The 10468-nt window shown below is 39.8% G+C and overlaps 1 protein-coding gene across 2 annotated transcripts in view; it reads left to right on the top strand.

Annotated features, from left to right (window-relative positions):
* The first annotated feature begins 322 nt into the window (after positions 1–322).
* The window catches only part of st3gal8 (ST3 beta-galactoside alpha-2,3-sialyltransferase 8), a 28012-nt gene continuing 17866 nt past the window's right edge, over positions 323–10468 (top strand). Inside the window, exon 1 of one of the 2 annotated variants that reach the window (XM_005917813.2) lies at positions 323–436. The gene's annotated coding sequence lies outside the window, so the exon portion shown is untranslated. The remainder of the gene's footprint in view (positions 437–10468) is intronic. The other variant, XM_005917812.2, reaches the window with a different exon arrangement.

Raw genomic sequence — 10468 nt, 5'->3', positions numbered from 1 at the left:
GAAAACTAGCTACAGGTTACCTAAAAATAACCTAAATTAACCTAATAAGCTCATAACTCATGTTTAATTAACACAAGTCAAATCTGATCTAAGAACCTAAACTTGAACCTATTGTTGGATTTTATCTCCTTGCTTTTTCTCAACAAAGCCGAGAAGGCCTAACCAGATAAATCTGTAAAATCTTTGCATCCATTTTGTAAAATTTTAAAGACTCAACACTGCAACATGCCTGTAACACAAACACACCCAAAAAACCGCACCGTTAGAAAGAAAAAATGTTTTTGGGTGGTAAAAAAAAATCTCCTCTTTCGCCAAGCCCCTCCCCTCCCGGTGGGTGGGGTCTCTGTTCTGCATCATCATGCCCTCAGCTCTGCTGCTCCTCTAACAGAAAGGAAGAAAATCTAACTGGTGTCTATTGTAGCTGCTGCTCCTTCGTGTAAGTGTTTTTCGGTTTGTTCTTCTCGGAGCTTTGTGCGGTTTTACCGGCTGTTTACTGGCTCGTTATGTGTCTTAAGCCGTGTATCAATCATTCTGAGTAACGGCGTGTTCGTAACTCGGGCTAGAAACTTCTTAAAGTTTCCACCAAAACTTAACGCATTTTGAAGCCAGGTTTACTCCGGATTGTGCTGTTTTTCTCTTGACGTGGATTGCTTGTTTGTGTTGTGATTTCTAAAGGAAAGGAAAAGGCGTGAGATACTTTAGAAGGAGGCAGATAACGTTGGGGGTGGGTTGGGGACAAATACCTTCAGACTTGAGGTCTGTACTTTTCTATTTTTGTAGCTGCCCGTCTGCTGCTGGGGGACATGCAGTTGCAGTTCTTTGTATATCCAATTTTAAGGAACCACAACTTACTACAAAGTGCTTCCTTAAAATTATTTTAGAACTTTGCTCTGGTCTTTATATCTGCATCCCTATCATATTTTAGCTTATTATTGCTTGTCCTACATAATAATAGCGATTTTCATGGTGGTGTTAGAATATTCTCATTTGTCAACTTCTATGCCTTTCTGCAGTATTTGATGTACCTTTAGCTATAATGGCCTGCTTCATGTATTCCTGAAATATTGCTGTAGTTTATCTGTTTAAACGGACTGATTGTTTTTATTGTACTTTTAATATATTTTACCTAATGGATGTTTACAGTATGTCTATAGTCTTGTGATCCTGTGTGTTGTAGCTTGCCTCATAGACTTTACTTATCGCTCATATTACTCCTGTAATATTCATTAGCTTGTCAGAAGTCTGTCCGCCCACCCATCTATTTATGAGGAAATGAGGGCCTTACCAGAAGCTTCATGTAATGCCGCCCCCTCAAAGAATACACTAACAGTGTGGGACATCCAGTAAAGCCTTCAGTTGGTTCCACACAGAAGCGTCATCAAAAACTGTACAAGTTACTTAGCCTTCATAATGCTTAGTCAAGCAAAATAATGTATTTGCATGATAGTTTTACAAGTAAACCGGTGTGCTTATTTACAACCCCGAGGATAAATACTGATAAGCATGGAGCGAAGAATGTAAAAGTAAAAAAAAGTCTAGTTATAGCTTGTTGTACACCACGCTATCGAAAAAAAGAACTTCTTTGAATAGGAAGTTAAGGAGAAATGTCAGTCATACATACATAAAATGTATATTTAATAGTACTTCTCTGTTATGCTGCGCTCAGTTTGGTGTATTTACACGTAGCTGCACTCTACTGTGTTATTTTCCTCCCACATCGAACTTCAGTGTATCGCTAGTCTGTAGTTATCTTACTGAGAGTCTTTATAGATTACAGTTGGTGGTGCTCGGCTGCTTTGTGTGCATTTAATGTGTTCTTGGAGTGGAGTTGGCCTGTTGTCTGCTAGTGCTTTAACAATATTATATTATGTGTCGAGGTTTTCTTGGTGTATTGTTGCCCTACTGTAGAGTTCAGCGTTAGTGTTACTGGTAAAAGACCATCAAGTGTTTATATAGAGCAGCTGCTGTAATATTTGTGCTGTTGACAGTGTGGCCTGTTTTGACTCCAGGTTGTTATCATCTCTGTGATATTAGTCTGCTGGTAGCCTGCGATTGTCTGTGCGTAGCACTTCTTCATTACAGCGTTTCCTGTTGACATCCTGGAAACAATCAGCAGTTTTATCCCTGACACCTTATCAACATAAATCTAATTATTAATCCTCAGGACATTTAGCATTACAGCAAAACACACACAACAGAGCAACTGTGCTAAATATAATTTTTTGTCATCTTCCCCTGGCTGTCAATATTATGTATTGCAGTATCGCTGTAATAGCAGTTAATCACTTAGTTGTTGTTGACATTTCATCATGAAACTGTAGGATCAATAGAAGTTTTCCAGTCAGTTTTAGGGCGATGTGCCTCCTCATCAGCTCACTAGACCAGTGTTTGTTTACCTCGTCATAATCAGGTCATGAACTATGGCAAACAAATAAACAGACCTTGGCGTGGTAGTGTAAAATGCTCCTGGACTGCTGACTATTTGTTGTTTTTGTGTTGGCTCTAATTCTTGAAATGCAGCGGGCTCCGCCTATGCAAGATGTATGTACATATAATAACCCTAAATTCCATTTAATTAAATTAGATCAGCAGAGTGTCAGAGATGCCAGTTGTGCTACTGGAGTCTGTATGATACCTGATGCGTCCCTATTTTCGGTTGCTCTGCAGGTCTTTGGCAAGTAGTATTTGTGGCTTCATCGTGTACCTTTTGTTGTGGTCTCTAAATTCATGGATCAAAGGAACCCAAGACACTTAAACACAAATAAGGGAGATGGCACAATGGCAAAATCAAACAAAAGAGGGAAAAGGCCTGGAACCAACCGTCATTCAGGCTTATCCTCTAAGTTAATGTCAGTAAGCAGAAAAAAGGTATTGCAATAAATTCTAAATTAAATAATAATTAAACAACACTACAAAAAGTAACTGAAGGGAAAGGCCAGTGCTGACGGGAGAGAGACCACTTGCCACCTGGTGAGAGAATTTAAAAGAAGAAGAAGAAGGCAATCAGAGGGTGAAGAGACAAACACATCAAGACTTCCACGAATAATTTTGAACTGACAGGGCTCAGAATATATTACTTTCAAGGTCACTGTGTTCCATACAGTCATAACATTTTACCATAACCGATTATGTATTTCTTGTAAACTAGCTGTTGATTTCCAGAAGAAGGGGCACGGACAGATAGCCATGTCTATGATACTGACTGTCTTGTATTTAATTTTACAGTCCCAGTTATTATTGCTCCCCTGCTTTGTCTTGTTTATAGTCAAATGGTAGAACAAAAAAAATCAGTGCTTTATGTTCAAAACTTCAAAGAAGTGAGAGAATTGTGGTTCATTTTATATCGAGGACCCGCTACAGCCCACTTTGATCATAGGTGTGCCAGACCAGTAAAACTCCCTGTGTAATTATGTTTGGGACTGCCTGTGATATTTATGTTTATGTGACAACTGAAATGGTACACTTGAATGTAATATAATGATGGTCAGTGGAGCAGGTTGTGTGGTCATTTAGTGGTTTTTTTTTGTTTTTTTTTCTTTTTAGACTGGGTTGGGGCTAAAGTAATTATAGAGGCCTGACTAAATCTGACTAAGTCGGTTTTTACAGACTGTCTGCTCATTTTCCTGAATCCATTTTCATTTCTTCACCAAACATTCAGAGTCAGAGGATTTTTGTGTGGCAATACTTAATGCTGAATAGATGTTGTCTTTTTTATAAAATGGACTGTCAGACTACAAGGACAGCCATTATGTAGAGAAACAGGACAATGACACGTTTAGGTTCAGTAAAAATATGTAATAAAGATCCCACCCCAAAAAAAATCATGCCTGTGAGTCAAGCCTTCCTGTACCGGATATGAGAGCAAGCTTTTTTTTTTAGCCCCTCTTCTTCCTGTGCTGTATTGCTGTTAAAATGTTTTGTGTGTATAGTCGATCGACTATCTTTGTGAGGACCGCTGTAAGTTACATTTCTGAAAGTCAGAATGTTTTTTACTCAGTAGGGACTGTTTGAAGATAAATACAAGGTTTTAAATTTGGAGTTGGCGTGTTTTATGAAAGACTAGGGAATGCGTTTCTGACTGTTGGTGTAGTGTGTAATTTACGAGGATTGTACAAAGTGCAATTTTAGGACAACGTGGCTGATCCTTCCTTCTTCAAAGAGATGTTTAAGGGTTCAGACTTGGACCCAAGGAATTTTATATCAGTCACTGTCCTCTCAAAGGCTCAAAAACGCACATGTGGCTTTTACCTTCATAAACTTTTAAGAGCTTGACACACTTTCTTTCCTATTTCAGTTCAGCAATACTTCTGAAAATGGCAGAAATAAAGTACTGTCTCTGTTATACTTAAAGCAACTTAAATACTCCTACAGTCCTGGTATCTAACAAAGGATTGTGCTTAGTGTTTACTTTGTTCCTTTGTGAATGAACATTGTGCATCAACAAGGTGCTCGATATTCATTTTAGATGGGAGTTCACACATTGATCAGGAGTCAGTGAGTTCAACAAGAAAGAATTAGGCCTTTAAAATGAATCAATAATGGCGTTAAAAGTCATTCTAACCATATCAATGTAAATTCATGGTAAGCATATTATTACTGCTGCAGTAAACCGGTATGTGGATCCAGATTTGGACGTGGCGGATGTCTCTCCTGAAACATGTAAATTTGCGTGTAAATACAGGAACACAGGAAGGTTAAACAAAACTTTGGACTGTTGAATATCTTATCTGTTGGGATCAGTAGACTATTGGTCAACAGTTTTGTATTGAAGTGAAGCAGTTTATTTAGCTAAATCACAGGAAGAAACTGACAATACAAGAAATCATCCAAAAATAAAACAGTTTATAAAGAAAAGCAGAAATGATCAATAATACCTTAATTTGACTTATTTTTCTTCTTAGTATTTTCATCTTGTTTTTTTACATTAGAGGAAGCATATGAGGCTCTGCAGTTTTAACAAGAATCTAAAAGAGAGGGGGAATTGTTAGTGATATGAAAGACGGTGGGGAAGGCAACAGCTGCTGTGTGCAGGGCTCAAGAGTGCAAGAATTTAACTTAAATTTGCAACTACAAACAAGTGTTTGTAGTTTTGCTTTTTCCCCTCTAACTAAAATGTAATATTGATGGTGTAACAGTCATTAGAGCTGTTCTTTATTATATACAAAGTGAAACTTTCCCAGAGTCTGTAACAGCTGAGCTCATTACTGCAAGTGTAATGAAACCTTTGTGAGCCAAAGAGTTTATTACATCAGAGGATGGGGATGGGGATGGGTATCGAAAACCGGTTCTTGTTGAGAACTGGTTCCCACTGTTTCAATTCCTTGAAACTGTTTGCCATTTTTGCAAACGATTCCCCTATCGATTCCAGTCACCCCGAATGACGTCACCACGTTGCGGAGCGTCATTTACCTGGCAGGAAACACAGCGCCTAGGCGGCTCAAACACTAAAAAGTTTGATTATACTTTACGAGAACGGAAGACAACAGGGCAACTTGCAATACTTGCAAAGTAGATATTTCATTTAAGGGAGGAAACACTAGGAATATGCAAAAGCATTTGCTCACAAAACACACGATAACCTTAAATGAATGTTGTGTTTTTAATTCCGCTCCGGACTCGTGAATCTCAACCAAGCAGCAGCGGTAACATTTGCACGTCCTCTCCCGTTAATGCGGCAGGTAAATAATCAACTAACAGTGCATATTATGTTAGCGCGATCTGCCTTATTACAAAACCTGCCATTACTGTGCGCTAGGGCTGCACGATTAATCGTTAGAAAATCGCGATCTCGATTCATACTTATGTGCGATCTCATTTCCAAATGACAACGATTTAAAGAAAAAAGACGACGACGATTGTACCTCATTTTGATCCGGGACGTAATCTGCATGAAAACAAGCGCTCACTCTTCCTGCTCAACAAGTGACAAGGGCGGAGCCTTATACCACGTGATACAGAAGCTGGCTGCTAAAATTAGCAGGGGAAAAAACAACGGAGAGCACGTCAGGGATGACGAGAAAGTGACAGGAGAAAATCCGTCCCGGTCAACCACCCAAACATCAATAACGGGAACCTTATACAGCGCTTCACGTCGAACTCCCGCAGGCACAAAGAAATTACGGAGGCTATTACTTATCACCTGACCAAAGATACAGTGGGGCAAAAAAGTATTTAGTATTTAGTGAGTTGTATTTTTGTTATTGACCAAATACTTATTTTCCACCCTAATTTACGAATAAATTCTTTACAAATCCTACCATGTGGATTCATGGATTTTTTTTTCACATTCTGTCTCTCACAGTTGAAGTGTACCTCTGGTGCAAATTACTGACCTCTGTCATCATTTTAGGTGGGGGAACTTGCACAATCGGTGGCTGACTAAATACTTTTTTGCCCCACTGTATGGCTCCCATCAACACTGTGCAAAACGAGGGATTTAGGAAAATGATCAACACCCTAGACAAACGCTACACAGTGCCGTCCCGCAACTATTTTTCTATTGTTGCACTACCTGCTCTATACACGCAGCGTCGAGCAACGGTGGAGACGGAATTTCAAGCAGTACAACATTTTGCGGCAACAACAAAACGTGAGACATTTGTTGTTTTTATGTTTATTTATTGTTTTTATGTTCAGTCTCAACTGTTGCGAAGTTGATGTGCAGTTAATAAGTGCAATAAATATTTATGCTGGAAAAGAAAATCGTGAGAGAATCATGATCTCAATTCTAAGCCAAAAAATCGTGATTCTCATTTTATGCAAAATCGTGCAGCCCTAGACCTTAGTGTTCTCCTTTTTAAAAAAAAAAAAGAATCTATAAGAGAATCGAATCGTTAATCAGAATCGAAAATGGAATCGGAATCGTGAAAATCTTATCAATACCCATCCCTATCAGAGGACCCGGTCTGATCGCATCAAGTGGACTGTACTTACTTTCCATGGGTCTCGACGAGGCCTTGTTCCTTTTACAGAAATTTGAGAAAGCAAGCAGTTGTTGCTTTGTCAGCTGACTAATTTGCTTTATCAACAGGGAGCTTTAGACTCCACTATAACCCAGTTAAAGTGAACGTCCGCAGTTGCCTGGACATTTTTACACATCAGCTGAAGAGACCTTTGGTGCTGCATATTGGGATTAATAAACGCTAAAGGGACTTCTCAAAAGAGGTGTCAGAGTTCACAGAAAAGGGGAGGAAGCAAGACAGGAAGCCCTGTTGTTGCAATGTGTTCTTGGGACAGGAAATTATGTCCCTTTTCCCCATCCTGAAAACCCTAAAACAACATCAAGACCCTCCACTATCTTTTCAACTCTCAACTCTCTGGGATATTTACATTGCCTTAAATCAGGGGGGTCGAATCCCAGGCCTCGAGGGCCGGCGTCCTGCAGGTTTTAGATCTCACCCTGGGTCAACACACCTAAATCTAATGATTAGTTCATTACCAGGCCTCTGGAGAACTTCAAGACATTTTGAGGAGCTCTTTTAGCCATTCAAGTCAGCTGTGTTGGATCAAGGACACATCAAAAACCTGCAGGACACCGGCCCTGGAGGCCTGGAGTTTAGCACCCCTGCCTTAACCCTTGTATGGTGTTCGGGTCTGTGAGACCCGTGTTCAGTTTTTTTAAAAAGAAAAATTAAACAATTAATTATTTTTTTCACGTGTAAATGTGTTGTGTCTTTCCACTCACTCCACTTGATTATAACTGATTTATTTATAACATTTTATATAAAAGAAAAACGAGAAGCACATTAATTCATAAATGTGATCTAACAAAGGTAAAGGGAAAAAATTAACCATGTTTGCTGTTCATATGTCTTGTAATTGGGATGAAGTAAGCATCTGTTGAGTAATTTAACATAAAATTGTTTGATAGTGTTAATTTGGAAAGCCAAAACTCTAGCGGGTCCACCAGACCCATGAACACTGGCTGAGTAACAAAAATACGAACACCACACAAGGGTTAAGTGGATGTTTCCTACTTCGTTAATAAGGGAAACAGGTTTTCTGAACAGGTTTACGAATGTATGAAAGGCTTCAGGCATGAAGCCAGCAGAAGAGGAAATTAATGACTGTCCATCCCACAGTCCAAAGACATGCAGTTTGTGGGGTTAGGTTAATTTATCAATCTAAATTGCCCATAGGTGTGAATGCGGGAGTGAATGTGAGTGCGACTGGTTGCCTGTCTCTGTGCGTTAGCCCTGCGACAGACAGACTGGATCCTATTTTTCTTAAACAAAAATCAGGTAAAAAAAAAAAAAAAAATCACGTAATTCTTTGTTTTTACATTATCAGGTCCCAATCTGCCCAAATATAAAGAGAAATTAAAAATGCATGCCATGAAAGAGTTCGGGTCTTAGGAGGTTAAAGTTTGTTTTCTTCTCCCATTCCTGGACGAACTCCGCTGTTGCTCTTTTCTCTATTTTGTCCCATTTGTCAACCGACAGGCATTCAGCAGCTGCATATGTCATCTGCTTCCAGTGACGTGCTTGCTGTCGAAATGGAAAGGCGGGCAGACACATTTGCATGACCATAACTTGCACACAGAGCTTTTCTTAACTTTTATGACTTTAGGGTTGGCAAACATCTCCATAGTCTTCACTTCCTTCTGTAAAACTGACAATTGCTGATACCATTTATGGCAGGGTGAGACACGCACACACATATACCCGCACTGGGAAGGTTAATTATGGACTTCAACAGGGTTCAGTGTTAGGACCAATTCTGTTCACATTATACATGCAGTATCATCAGTATAGGTTTTCAGTATAGGCAGTATCATCAGAAGTCATGGCATAGATTTTCACTGCTAAGCAGATGACACCCAGATCTATCGATCCATGTGTTGTGGAAGTTTTCCATTTAAATAAAGCCTGCAGACGAGCGGTGAGTGGTAGCTAACATTCTTTAATCAAAACACACAAAGAACAGACAACCAAGCTTGTGGAGAGCCTACATGACCGCGGGGCAGGTCAGCAGAGTCTCTCTGAGCCTAGCATGGCTCTCAGTTAAATACCTTCTCCAGGAACAAAAGGCAGCAGACAGCAGTTTCACACCTTAAGATTCACACTCCCTTGCTACCTCCCAGAGTCCTCAAAGAGACAAAAGATTCTTCCTGTGGAGCTGTCTGCTTCCCCCAACTTCCTAACTAGACCCCCACCATTTGTCTTACTGTATGAGTGTGAGACTTGTTAAAATCCAGTGGCACCCAGGCAGTATACAATAAAATAATGTGATTAATACACAAGTAAAATAAATTCCTATACACATGAAGCCAGTTAACACACACCATTAGTTACGCTGCAGGAATGTCTGGAGTATGAACGCTAACGCGAGGGTTCCCGATGTTTAGGGACAAATCCAATCACATGTCGGGTTGATGTAAACAGACCAAACTTCAGTCAGGAGAAATACTGAGACAATCCATCCACAATACAAGGTTAGCAATTAATATACTGCTACATGGGCTGGGCTGTAGTTACATCATAAAGTTTTAAAAACTGAGCTTTAAAATAAACAGTGGTAATAAAAACCGAGAGAGGCCGACAGTGATCACTGCTTTTTTTTAGGGGCTTGTTCAGATTAAATAGAACAAAGTACAAAGCATTAAAACATGTTACAAACACAACTGCCTTGATAAACGCGGAATAGTTTTGACCCAGAAGCAGGGTTTGTAGATCATCAGGTGGGACCAGATATCTCACCCGCTGTGAATGTTTTAATGCAGTACGGTTGTTATTATTATCAATTACCACATCCTGTTTATAACAGTTACAATACATAACATTCATATAAGAAATAAAATTGTCTTGTCTAAACTCTATGTGGTGTTAATTAGGCGTATACTACTGTACTTTAACGTCGCTCATAAGGGTGGTACTTCAAGAGCCATATATTTTATGAGGTGGTACCATCAGCGTGACAGCGCCGTGCAGCCTTTGCAGTTTTAAGGCCAGGGAAACGAGCCTGCCAGCGCTGTGTAGCTGGCGATAAGGAAAGGCTGCTCTTTATAGAGGACTCATGCTCCAGGAAATGTTTTCTGGTTGACTCCAGCTCCCAGAAGAGCTTCGGGAACTCTTGTGTCATCTTTGCATAGAGATTTCCCGTGTATCACCAGAGAGAGCCCAAGTAACACAGTTTGAGAAAGACTGAAATAGAGTAAAATAATATGTAAAATAATTGTCAGAAAGATTACACTGCACATAAGCGAGACTAGCGAAGGCTACCATGGTTTATTGGTTATGTGTGTTTCTGTCTGTGCGTGTGTGGTCATTTTCAGTCTTTGTTGTGGAGTCTGACAGCAGTTCGAAGGAAAGACCTCTGCCCACATTGTGGGTGCTGCAGCCTGCCACAGAAAGAGCTGCTCAGTGCTGTCCAACAATAACAACAATGTGTCACCTCTCCATAGGTCTGTAGAAGTAGATGATGATTTTGGAGATTGACTGTGGTCAAAGCAATCAGTGATCGCTTGCCA

Source organism: Haplochromis burtoni, unplaced genomic scaffold, assembly GCF_018398535.1.
Source record: "Haplochromis burtoni strain Fernald_Lab_line unplaced genomic scaffold, NCSU_Asbu1 Contig_26, whole genome shotgun sequence".
Taxonomy (NCBI): Eukaryota; Metazoa; Chordata; class Actinopteri; order Cichliformes; family Cichlidae; genus Haplochromis; species Haplochromis burtoni.
This window is presented reverse-complemented; position numbering and strand designations above follow the sequence as displayed.